Below are 10807 nucleotides of genomic sequence, written 5' to 3' on the forward strand. Positions count from 1 at the left end.
CTCTTGATTCATTGCTATCTTCTTCTTTCTATATTTTATTATTTCTTTCTTTCCTTTTTTTTTTTTTGGCACTGGGGATTAAACCCAGTGGCATTTTACCACTGAGTCACATCCCCAGCACCCCCCCCCCTTTTTTTTGAAACATGGTCTCACTAAGTTGCTGAGGCTAACCTCAAACTTGGGATCCTCCTATCTCAACCTCCTGAGTCACTGGGATTACAGGTGTGCACCACCAGGTCCAACATCTGTCTTGTCTTTAAAACACGTAAATGGTACAATGTGAACAGCACTCTCTCCCTCCCAGGAACTAGTTGTGGTGTCAAGAAAAAATAGCTGGGCTCATCCCACTTCTGCCACCATTAATCTCAATGACTTTGGACTTATCCATCCAACAATGTGGAAACAGGACTACCTTGGAGAGTTCTTAACTTAGTTCTCTATTCATGAATAGGTTTATCTGGAAGTGTCTATCAACTCGCAAAAGATGATGTTTGAGAATTTTTTTTAATTGAAAGTTTCATCAAGATAAGTTTTAGATTCAGAAGCAGTTACAAGAAATAATATGGAGAGATCCCAGTTTCCCAGTAGTAACTAACATCTATTGTACAACATCACAACACAGATACTAATAGTCAATCCACCTATCTTATTTAGATTTCCTCAGTTTTTGTGTATGTGTGCATGTGTATATAGTGCTATACAACTGGGAGTTTTCTTTGCATATACTTTCTTTTAATTTTTTCTAGAGAAAGGTTCTTAGCTTTCATCACATTCTCTCAAGTTTCGGCAATCCAAAAAGAGGTCTGATTCCCAGCTCTGGGAATTCTAAAAGACCATACCTGTAACCTGTATAGCTCTCTGTTCCAAAATCAACATTTAATTAGAATTTACCTAAGTATGGTAGGCATGGGGGTACATGTGGAAGAGAGGCATTGGGGAGAAGTACAGGGAAAAGAGGAAAACCCAGAGTCCATTGAGCTTATGCTCAAGCAGGGAGACAGTTAAACAGGTAAATCACTTATTAATCATCTACAAAAAAGTGATGTCTTTTTGCTTGGCAGGAGCTGGAAAAATCTTTCCATAGAAGCTGATGCTTGAGCTACGTCTTGAAGGATAATACAGAATACTTCAGCTGAGAAGAAAAGAATTAACTGTTAAACCATTCCCTCTTAAAATATATCTACTCTAGATGTTTTGGAGAAAACATAGGAAACCATGCCTACATTTGTTTATCCTACAATGTCAAGGTGTCAGATTCTTCAACTCCTGTGTGCAGGTTCTGAGGCCAAGAGATTTTTTCCCCTTGAGTCTATTTTCCACTATCTTGTCCAAATTGGATACCAGATCCTGCCTGCTTAGCTTGAGAAAGGCATTTTATCTCTGGTGCCTTGATCACATCAGAGCTTATATTTAAAGCATGAGTGATGAGAAGAGACCGCAGCTAAGTCCCTGGCTTTATCCCATTCCTGCAGCACCCTCCTTCTCTCCACCCAAGATTCTGGAAGCCAATCCTATAATGGCTGCTCAATGAGTAAAACATCTCACCTCACCAATCACTAGGATCTCCTTTTCCACAGGGCTTATTAGAACCCCCCTTATGTGGGTTCTGACTCAAACCCCTAGGGTACCTCTTTCTCTGTGTGAATTTCAGGTTCCTCCTCAGGCTGTTCAGTTCCCAGTACTGTTCGCAGAAAAATCATTCTCTCTGGTGTAGCCAGCCATCTCTGAGTCTGGGATACCAAGACTATCACAGGGCAACCCACACTTTGAAGAGACCCTGAAATCTCATATAAGGCACCATTTCTTATGATCTTTGAATCCTTATGCAAGTTACTTAACTCCTTAAATCTCAGTATTTTCATTTGTAACGTGAGGGCTATAATAGTACCATCCACGTAGGGTTGTTTTAAGCTTTAAATAACCCATGTAAAGCTCTTAGCGTATAACAAGTACTCCAGCTACATCAGCTGTTATTAGCAATAATTTTATAATAAAATTATTTGTGATTATAAAAGATTATAAAATAATTTCACTGTAGAAAATTTGTAAACTTCTGTAAATACAAGGAAGAAACTTATCCATAGATAAGTGCTATTATTATTATTATTATTTTGGTAGAGTACTGGATACTGAACTTAGAGCCTTGCACATGCTAAGTAAGCTCTTTGCCATTGAACCACATCCCCACTTTTTTTTTAGTTTGACACAGAATCTCACTAAGTTATCCAGGCTGGCCTTGAATTTACCATCCTTCTGCCTCAGCCTCCTGAGTTGCTGAGATTACAGCCATAGGGGTGTGCCACTCTGCCTGACTGTTATCATTTTGATGTGTAGTCTTCTCAGCTTTTGGTGATATGTGTGTATATGTGTATATACATATATATATATACATATATATATACACACACACACACACATATATATATATACACACATATCAACTGACAAGAACATTTTCCTACATACTTAATTACTATTGGAAAATATTTTTCAAATACTACCTAATTTTCTAGCATATTGATAAACCCAATTTATACAACTATTAGTTCTGGTACTTAGTTTCCTATTTTTATATTTTTATATAGAATACTGTGATGAATGTCCTTGTTCATAAATTTTTGTGTGGTCTCTGCTTACTTCCTCAAGATAAATGCTTTGGAGCAGAATAACTGCAGCAAAAGCTAAATGCTGTTTTCATTTTGTGCATATCAGGTACCCAGAATTGGATTAACCAAAATCCTTGGTTCATGATATACTCTCAGAGTTGGTATTATAAATTTAGGTGGTAAATTTATTAATTTAATAATGCAATTAGCACTTGTGAATCCACAACCTAAAAAATCTAGGACCATGACAATGAACAGTACCTAGCCATAACCCCCTTCCACCTTCCTTTGCTCCCCACCCAAGGATATCATCCTGAATACTATGCTCACTTCCTTGCTTTCTTTTCTATATTTGTATTGTATCTGTATATTTTGCTAAAGAATAACTTAAAAATTAAGCATAGTTTTTAAAAAAGGATAACGTGCTGTATGTAATCTTTTTTAGCACTTTCATTTATATCATTGCATTTTGCTATAGTTCATTCCTTTTGACTGATGTAAAATAATCCAAAGCATAAATATACCATGGTTTATCAGTCAATCTCCCATTGATGGGCAGTTGCATTGTTCCCAGGATTTTGTGCATGTGCCTGTTGTTACTCTAACAATGTTATAAATGTCTTCGCTTTGTACAAGTGCAAGTATTTCTCCAGGAAATCAATTTATGCATCTACTACCAGAGATGGGAGATGCTCTGTATCTTCATCATTTGGTATTCATGTTTCTCTGGTCTGGGATCCCTGTTGTCAGGTTGCGCTCTAGATGATTAGATCAGTTTACTTCTCCTCCAGCAATGTCTGAGAATGTCTATTTCCCCAAACTCTTTCCATGTGATAGGAGAAAATTAATATCTCCCTGTTGTTGAACTTTGTGGCAAGGTACTAACTCCTCCAAAAGCTGAGAGAAGGGTTTTGGCTCTGAGAATTGTTCCCAATCTGATGACTTCAGTGACATTTCTGGAACTAATTCCCTGGTGGCTCAGCTGCTTTTCCATGTCCTAAAAGAGGTGACACTGTTGGAAGGAAGGAGTGAGGGGAGCCAGGATGGGAAACAAGCCCAGCTTACCACAGTGAAAGCTTGTCTCCTGTTTCCAGCCCCTGCCAGTGTCAGATCACTCCTTCTTCTAATGAAACAGGCATTATCTCCCTACTCACCATCCTAAAAAAGCCAGTATAATGCTACCCTTTGTTATTTGAATTGATAAATTTAAAACTCCTTTCCTGCTCTGCAGTAATAGAACTTTCTATTTTGGGCTTGGTGACATAGCCAGAACCGAGCAGAGAGCAGCAGGCACCAGTTAATAGTTTTTCTTAAGGGAGAGAGGATCCACATGCAAACAGAAGGACCTTCCAGAATGTGTCATACTGCATAGCAACAAGCAGCCCATTTGCCTATCTTTCTGCTGACAGATATATTTCAAGGCTGAAAACTGAACATTGCCCAACCTTCAGAGTAAGCTGATAAATCAATCTGAACTATCAGGTTTCTTAATGCAAATCAATTTGCCAAGAATTTTCTGATGTAGCCCACCTCACACCCTTGTACCCAGCATTGGTCTAGGGAAGATAATTCTATCTTCAGGGGGACTTATGCTGACCAAAAATGATACGGATTTGAGAAGTTCCCTAAGACTCCTAAGAATATGCCGAAGAATGTGAATTTCCCAGAAAGTTTCTTTTTATGTGAGAAATCTCCCACGTTGGGGTGGGTCCTGGCTGTCCAGAAGCCTCACCTGCATCAAGTAACACAAACCTCTGGAAGGGGCCCTGAAAGAATAGAACAGAGAATAGTAAGACCAATCATCTCTCTTTCATTAAACTTTCTCTTGTGAGAAGTTTCAAACATGCACAAAAGTAGAAATAAGGGCTGGGGATGTGAATCCCCTAGCATGTGCAAGGCCCTGGGTTTAATCCCCAGCACTGCAAAAAAAAAAAAAAGTAGAGATAATACATAACCTCCTCTCCCATTATATATGCCTGGCTTCAACAATAGTCTATATGTGGCAATCTTGTTTGATTTATACCACACCCCACTCCTCCTTCATCTCCATTTTAAAGCAAATTTCAACTATTTTATATTAAATATTTAAATACTCTATCTGTATTGATAAAATATTTACATATTCCATATGTATCTGTAATAAGGGATTTTAATAACCATTATGTTACATCTAAACAAATAATAATAATAATCCCTTAAGGTCATCTAGTATCCACTCCAAAGTCAAACTGACTTAACTTTTCTAAATGTCTTCCTGCAATAGTTTAGTCTAATTGGAGCAAAACAATATCATATGCATTTGTTGGTGTATCTCATAGCCAAAACCAAGCAGAGAGCAGGCTGAAGCATGAGTTTATAGCTTGAGTCACTTTTAGTTCATAATTTATGGCTTTTTTATTCTTTGTTTGTTGTGAAGCTGAAGATCAAACCCAGGACTCAATGCATGTTAAGCAAATGCTCTGCTGCTAAACCAAAACCCCAGCCCAATTCTAAATTTCTAAAAGTTCTCTCTTTTTGGGGGGAGGGGGATACCCGGGATTAAATTCAGGGGCACTCAATCACTAAGTCACATCCCCAGCCCTATTTTAAATTTTATTTTGAGACAGGGTCTCACTGAGTTGCTTAGCACCTGGCAAATTGCTGAGGCTGGTTTTGAACTCACAATCCTCCTACCTCCGCCTTTCAAGTCACTGGGATTACAGGCATGCACCACCAGTTCTCCCTTTTTTAATTGCCCTACTTTCTGGTGTTGTTGAAGATAATGGGTCTTTCTATTCTGTGTAACAAACCACTCCAAACTCAATGGTATAAAACAACAACCAATTTATTGTGCACACTGGATCTGTGGGTCAGAAATTCAGAAAAGGCACATTGGGGATGACTTCTCTGTGCTCCAAGCATTCTGGGGCCTTGACTGGAAAGATTCAGTTCATAATGATATCACAATGAGAGCTAGAAGCATCTGAAGTCTTATTTACTCAGATAGATGGTGCTTGGGCCTGAAGCACCCCAAGACTAAGACTGCTGACCAAAGCACTTTACATGCACATGACCTCTCTCTGTGGTTTGGCCTTCTCACAGTGCAGCTGTCTCAGGATACTCAGTTTTTGTTGTTGTTGTTTTTGTTTTGTTTTGTTTTTTGACAGTTCGAGGAATCCAACACTGGAACTCACACATGCAAAGCAAATGATCTACCACTGAATTACATCTCCAGCCCCAGTCAGACTTCTTAAATTGCAGCTTAGGGCTATAAATGCAAGTGTTCCAGGAAACAAGGTGGCTGTTATATCACTTTTTACAACCTAGCCTCAGAAATCACAGTGTCAGTTCTGCTGGGCTCCATTGGATACAAGTTCCAAGCCCATCCTATCTCAAGGAGAGTGCAATCAAACTATATCTTTGGGGTAGCCACCTTCCAAAAGAGCATGTGGGATGACCCACTTGCAGATAAGGATGGTCAGTACAGCCTGCCTTTCCTACCCTGAACAGGAAAGATGTTGCAAACAGGGAAACGCAATGAAAGAGAAAAAGGAGGGAGTTTGTTTGCAAGGGTATATCCTACAGATGTACACATTATGCCCTGAACAACTGAGGGGTTGAGCTGAGCTGAAATTCAGCTCCACTTGCCCCACCTGAGTCTTTGGGTGAGGCTGCATATCCAAGAAAAAGAAGCATCTTTTCTGATATATAAAAGATATCATATGGGCAAGAGGTACCTAATGGATTTTAAAGGCCATTTAATCTAATTTATACAAATTGGACATCTGTTGAACATACACTATTTTGAAGATTATGAGGCCTTGTTTTGGTTTAAACTATACCCACATATTGTCCAAGATTACTCAAATATTGTTTTTTAAATGGAATACATTTTTAATACATGGTACTTTCATTGTGTTAGTCTTAGAATGTTCTAGACCTATCTTTGAAGAAACTGAGGCATTGTCCCCATATCCAAGGCAGCCTGACCCATCTGCTGCAAGCCATGGCTGGATGCAAAAAATAAGCACAGAATTTCTAGAAAACAAGGCCTTTTTATAATTAAAGTTTTTCTTTTCTCCTCTCTCTTTCCTCTTTCTTTTTATATATTTATTTAATATGGTGGTCCCCATTCATAATTAACATAATTTTTATATTATGTTTGAATGAAATCCCCAACAGAATTTCTATTTATGGTTATCAGAAAATAAAATAATATAGGTAAAGCAAGGTAATTGCCAAATATTTTAAAGAGCAGGATAGCATCATGCAACTCCGAGTCTGATAAGGACAGACATGTTTTAAGATACCTCGTGGCAACCAGATTTAAATTTCTGTCAATGAGATTACTAAAATGTTGTGATCATGCTGTTAAAGTCACTGGTATCAATAGCTGGGTGGAGGAAATACTCAAATGGCATGGCTCAGGGCATTTAATTTTTAAAAAAATTCATTAGGTCTAGAGTGTAGAGTGTTAAGGTGACTACACTTTTCATTTCATGACATACTATAATCAGTCCATATGAGGTCCCTCTTTTGTGTATGTATGTGTGTATTTCTATTCTTCTCTCCTGTCCTCTGTCCTTCCCCCATAGAAAACAATTAAATTTAATTATATTGCTGACTTGCATGTGTTCATGTAAAGTGCATGTTGTTTGGTTTGCATATATATTTTAATTTATACCAATATTATTATGTTTTATATCTCATTCTGTCTTTCTTTTTTCTTTTTCTTTTCTTTTCTTTCTATTTTTTTTGTGTGTGTGTGGGTGTGTGTGTGTGTGATACTGGGGATTGAACCCAGAGTGGTTTTACCACTGAGCTACATCACCAGAACTTTATGTGTGTTCATTTTAGTCTCACTAAGTTGCCAAGGCTGGCTTCAAACTTGTGATCCTTCTGCTTTAACCTCCCAAGTTGTTGAGATTATGGGCATGTGCTACCATATGCAGCGGTCTTCTTCTTCCTCTTCCTTTTCCTCCTCCAATTCTTCCTGTTCTTCTTCCTCTTCTTCTTCTTTTCTCCTTACCTTGTTTATAAGACCTATCCATGTTGCTATGTGCATGCACACCTAACCCATCATACTGACTACTAGAAAGTACTTCATAGTATGCACACACCACATTTGGCATCTCTGCTCCCCATAAATGGACACCCCAGGTGCTACTAACTTCCCTTTCCCAAAGCAGTGCTGCCATGAGCAGCCCCATGTGCAACCCATTCTAGATCTGCATTGGAACCTGGAACCTCTTTAAGCAAACTCTCACCCGAGTGGTGCCTCAGAGAAGGTACCTCTTCCTTCTGGAGAATACAGCCTCACAGTAAAGCACGAAGCTTGGTAAGATGGACTTTGGGCTGGGATTCGGTCCCCACTAACTCCTTTAGACAGAGCCTGGTTCACAGGGCACAACCTGCACAACTGCAAGTAAGCATTCCTTCAATCTCATTTACACAAAATTTCTGTTGTTTGCAACTCCTCTTCTGGTTGATATAGGAAAGGGAAGGTATCAACAGATTATAGAAATCTCATCACAAGATATCTGTATACTTAATTTGACCAAATAGTACCACATTGCTAGAGAACTTTATACATGGTCAACACAGTTTGTGTTGGCATCATGGCTTAGTTGTGACTCCCATAGGAGTCATGGAGTCAGGTTTGGCTATGACATGACACACTGGTGGTAGAGTAGGTATACTTGCCTGAGGCCAAGGCCAGGGCCCTAAGTGCTATGCCTGCTCATTTTCTCCTGTCGATGGTAGAGAAGCAACTTTTCTCAGTTTTTAAACTGCTGTCCTCTAAGTGGTGGACACAGGCAAATTGGCTGGAATCATCCACAGAGCAGCCCCTCTGAGTAGCTTTACCATAAGTGATAGAGATTTGAGTTATTCAGCCTTTGCTCCTTGCTGAGCATCTTGTGACAGAAACAAAGAAGGGAGGTTCCCACTCAGGGACACCAGGAAAGGTTGGATTCAGCCATTCAGAATAGCTTTTTAAAAGTGACCAGGGTTAAAAGCCATCAGAAATTCTTAGTGACCATGTAGATGTACTTAAGACCTCTTAAGATAACAATGTTTGGAGGAAATTAACACCTAAGTTATAAGGAAAGTTGTTACTTATTTTTATGCTGTTGTTTTCTCATTGGTCAAATGAGGATAATCACAATGAGAAATTCTGTAAGGAGATAATACTCAATTCATGTTGTTTTCAGGGGGAAAAAAATCAATGAATTTTTCAAGAAATTTCTGGAAAAAAAAAAAGGTGATCCCAGAATCAGACTATTAGTATATTACTGAATTGTGCTTGTGAATTTAGAATTACACTTCTAAATACTTATAACAAGCCTGGCTAAAAGCCCATTATGCAAGGACATCAACTCTGCTGAATACCATAGTAGTCACTGTCATTATCATGTGCCATGATTATGTAAGTAAGTGAGGAGGCAGGCTTTGAGAAAGAATGCAAAAGAACAGAGGAAGAAAAAATGCAAATCAGTGTGTCCATAAACAACCAGGGTCCAGAAAATATTCACCACTGAGCAGGCCTATGACATAAAGAGCATAACATAAACTTGACATTCAGAAGGATGGTTACCACATGACAAGAAAGACTGGGAAATTCAGAAATGATCTGGCTGGGATAGCCACCGTCCAGTGAGGCCTGACATGGTATTTGAAGAGATACTCCTAGGCGTCATTCCTTTACATTCCTCCTGCTAGAAATGCACTGCTCCTCAGGGTCATAGAGACTGCCTGTTCCTGCAGTGTCTCCTTCTTAGATTCCTATCTCTCTCTCCTGGAAATCACTAACTCATGTCACTGACTTGTTGATGTTCCCTTTAAAGAGGGTTGTGTTGGGTTTTACTGCATGTGAATCCAGTGGCAGCCTCTTTCCTTACTGTGTGAGCCCAGGTCTCTGCTCTTTCACCATTAAGAATAATGTGAACCACAATTGACTCCTTCAGCTCACTGTGAGGTCTCATGTGGGGTTTAGATTCTCAGGTTGTCCTTTCTACCCTCCTTTCTATGGATTCCAAGTCTAAGGTATGCCATGATTATTTATTTATATATCCATTTGTTAAAGTTAAAAGTATCTTTCCTCTGAGAGACTCAAAGCTCATATAAAAATTTAAGGAGCAGCTTATTATTACCTAATAATAATCAAGAAGTTATTGTCACTGAATGATTAATCAAGAAGGAATGGTTCCAAATTAAGGCATAAGAGATTAGAGTTGGGTACTGAGGAAGTATGTGACAAAATAGAAAACGCAGGTTGGATTAGGCCATGGACACAAGGGTGAGAACTTCATCTCATTTCTGGAGTCCTTCAAGGGGTGGGCAGAGCAGGAAATCACATAGTCTAGATTGGACACTTGTCTGCCTGTAGGCAGGGAGAAGCCAGGGCTCCGTTTAGACCCCGTGACACTTTAGAGGGATGGATAAAATTGTATTGGCAAGCTATAATTTTTTTCTCTTAACAAGTGAAAAAGTACCTATTCCTACTGGAATAAGAAGGGCTGAGAGCCTAGGATTCCAAGAGCTCAAGTAATCTGACATGTCTGTGCCTCCTAGAATGTGGCTCTGTTCACTGCTAATTTTCTTAACTACTTTCAGGAGTCAGAGAAGCAGAAATCTTAAGTGTTAATGTCCATTTATTAATGGAAACTTCCTGGAGGTATTGAACAAAGCCAGACAAAGAAAACCTGACGTCTCTACAGTTCCCATGAGCTTCTCAGAGCACACAGGTGAACAGGTCCATCCCAACGCCCCTCAGTTCTCCCCCTTCTCTGCTGGGGCCCAGCCCTTGAATGAGAAAGTTTTTCTCTGAAGCCTCAGCCAACAGGTAAGGAATCTTAGCTCCGCATACCAGACTCCTTAAGCAATGATGATTCTGCTTCACTTCCTACTTCCTTATCACCAGCACAGTTCAGTTTCGGTGTGAAGCCAGAAACAGTGACAACATCAGCCATTCTGCACAGCAATTCACTTGGTCACCTTAGCAGCTTCCTTAAGAGATAAGTCACCTGCCCTAATCTTCCTTTCTTTTCTTTTTTTTTTTTAATTTTTATTATTGGTTGTTCAAAACTTTCGAAAGCCAAAACTAGAAATTATAGTTCTCAAATGGGCACTTTATAAATCTATGTTTTGATTCCCATCAGCCAAAGAATTCTTCAAAAAACCCCAAAATTTATCTTTAGGACTTGAGATATAGAGAGTTGGCT

Source organism: Marmota marmota, unplaced genomic scaffold, assembly GCF_001458135.2.
Source record: "Marmota marmota marmota unplaced genomic scaffold, marMar, whole genome shotgun sequence".
NCBI lineage: Eukaryota > Metazoa > Chordata > Mammalia > Rodentia > Sciuridae > Marmota > Marmota marmota.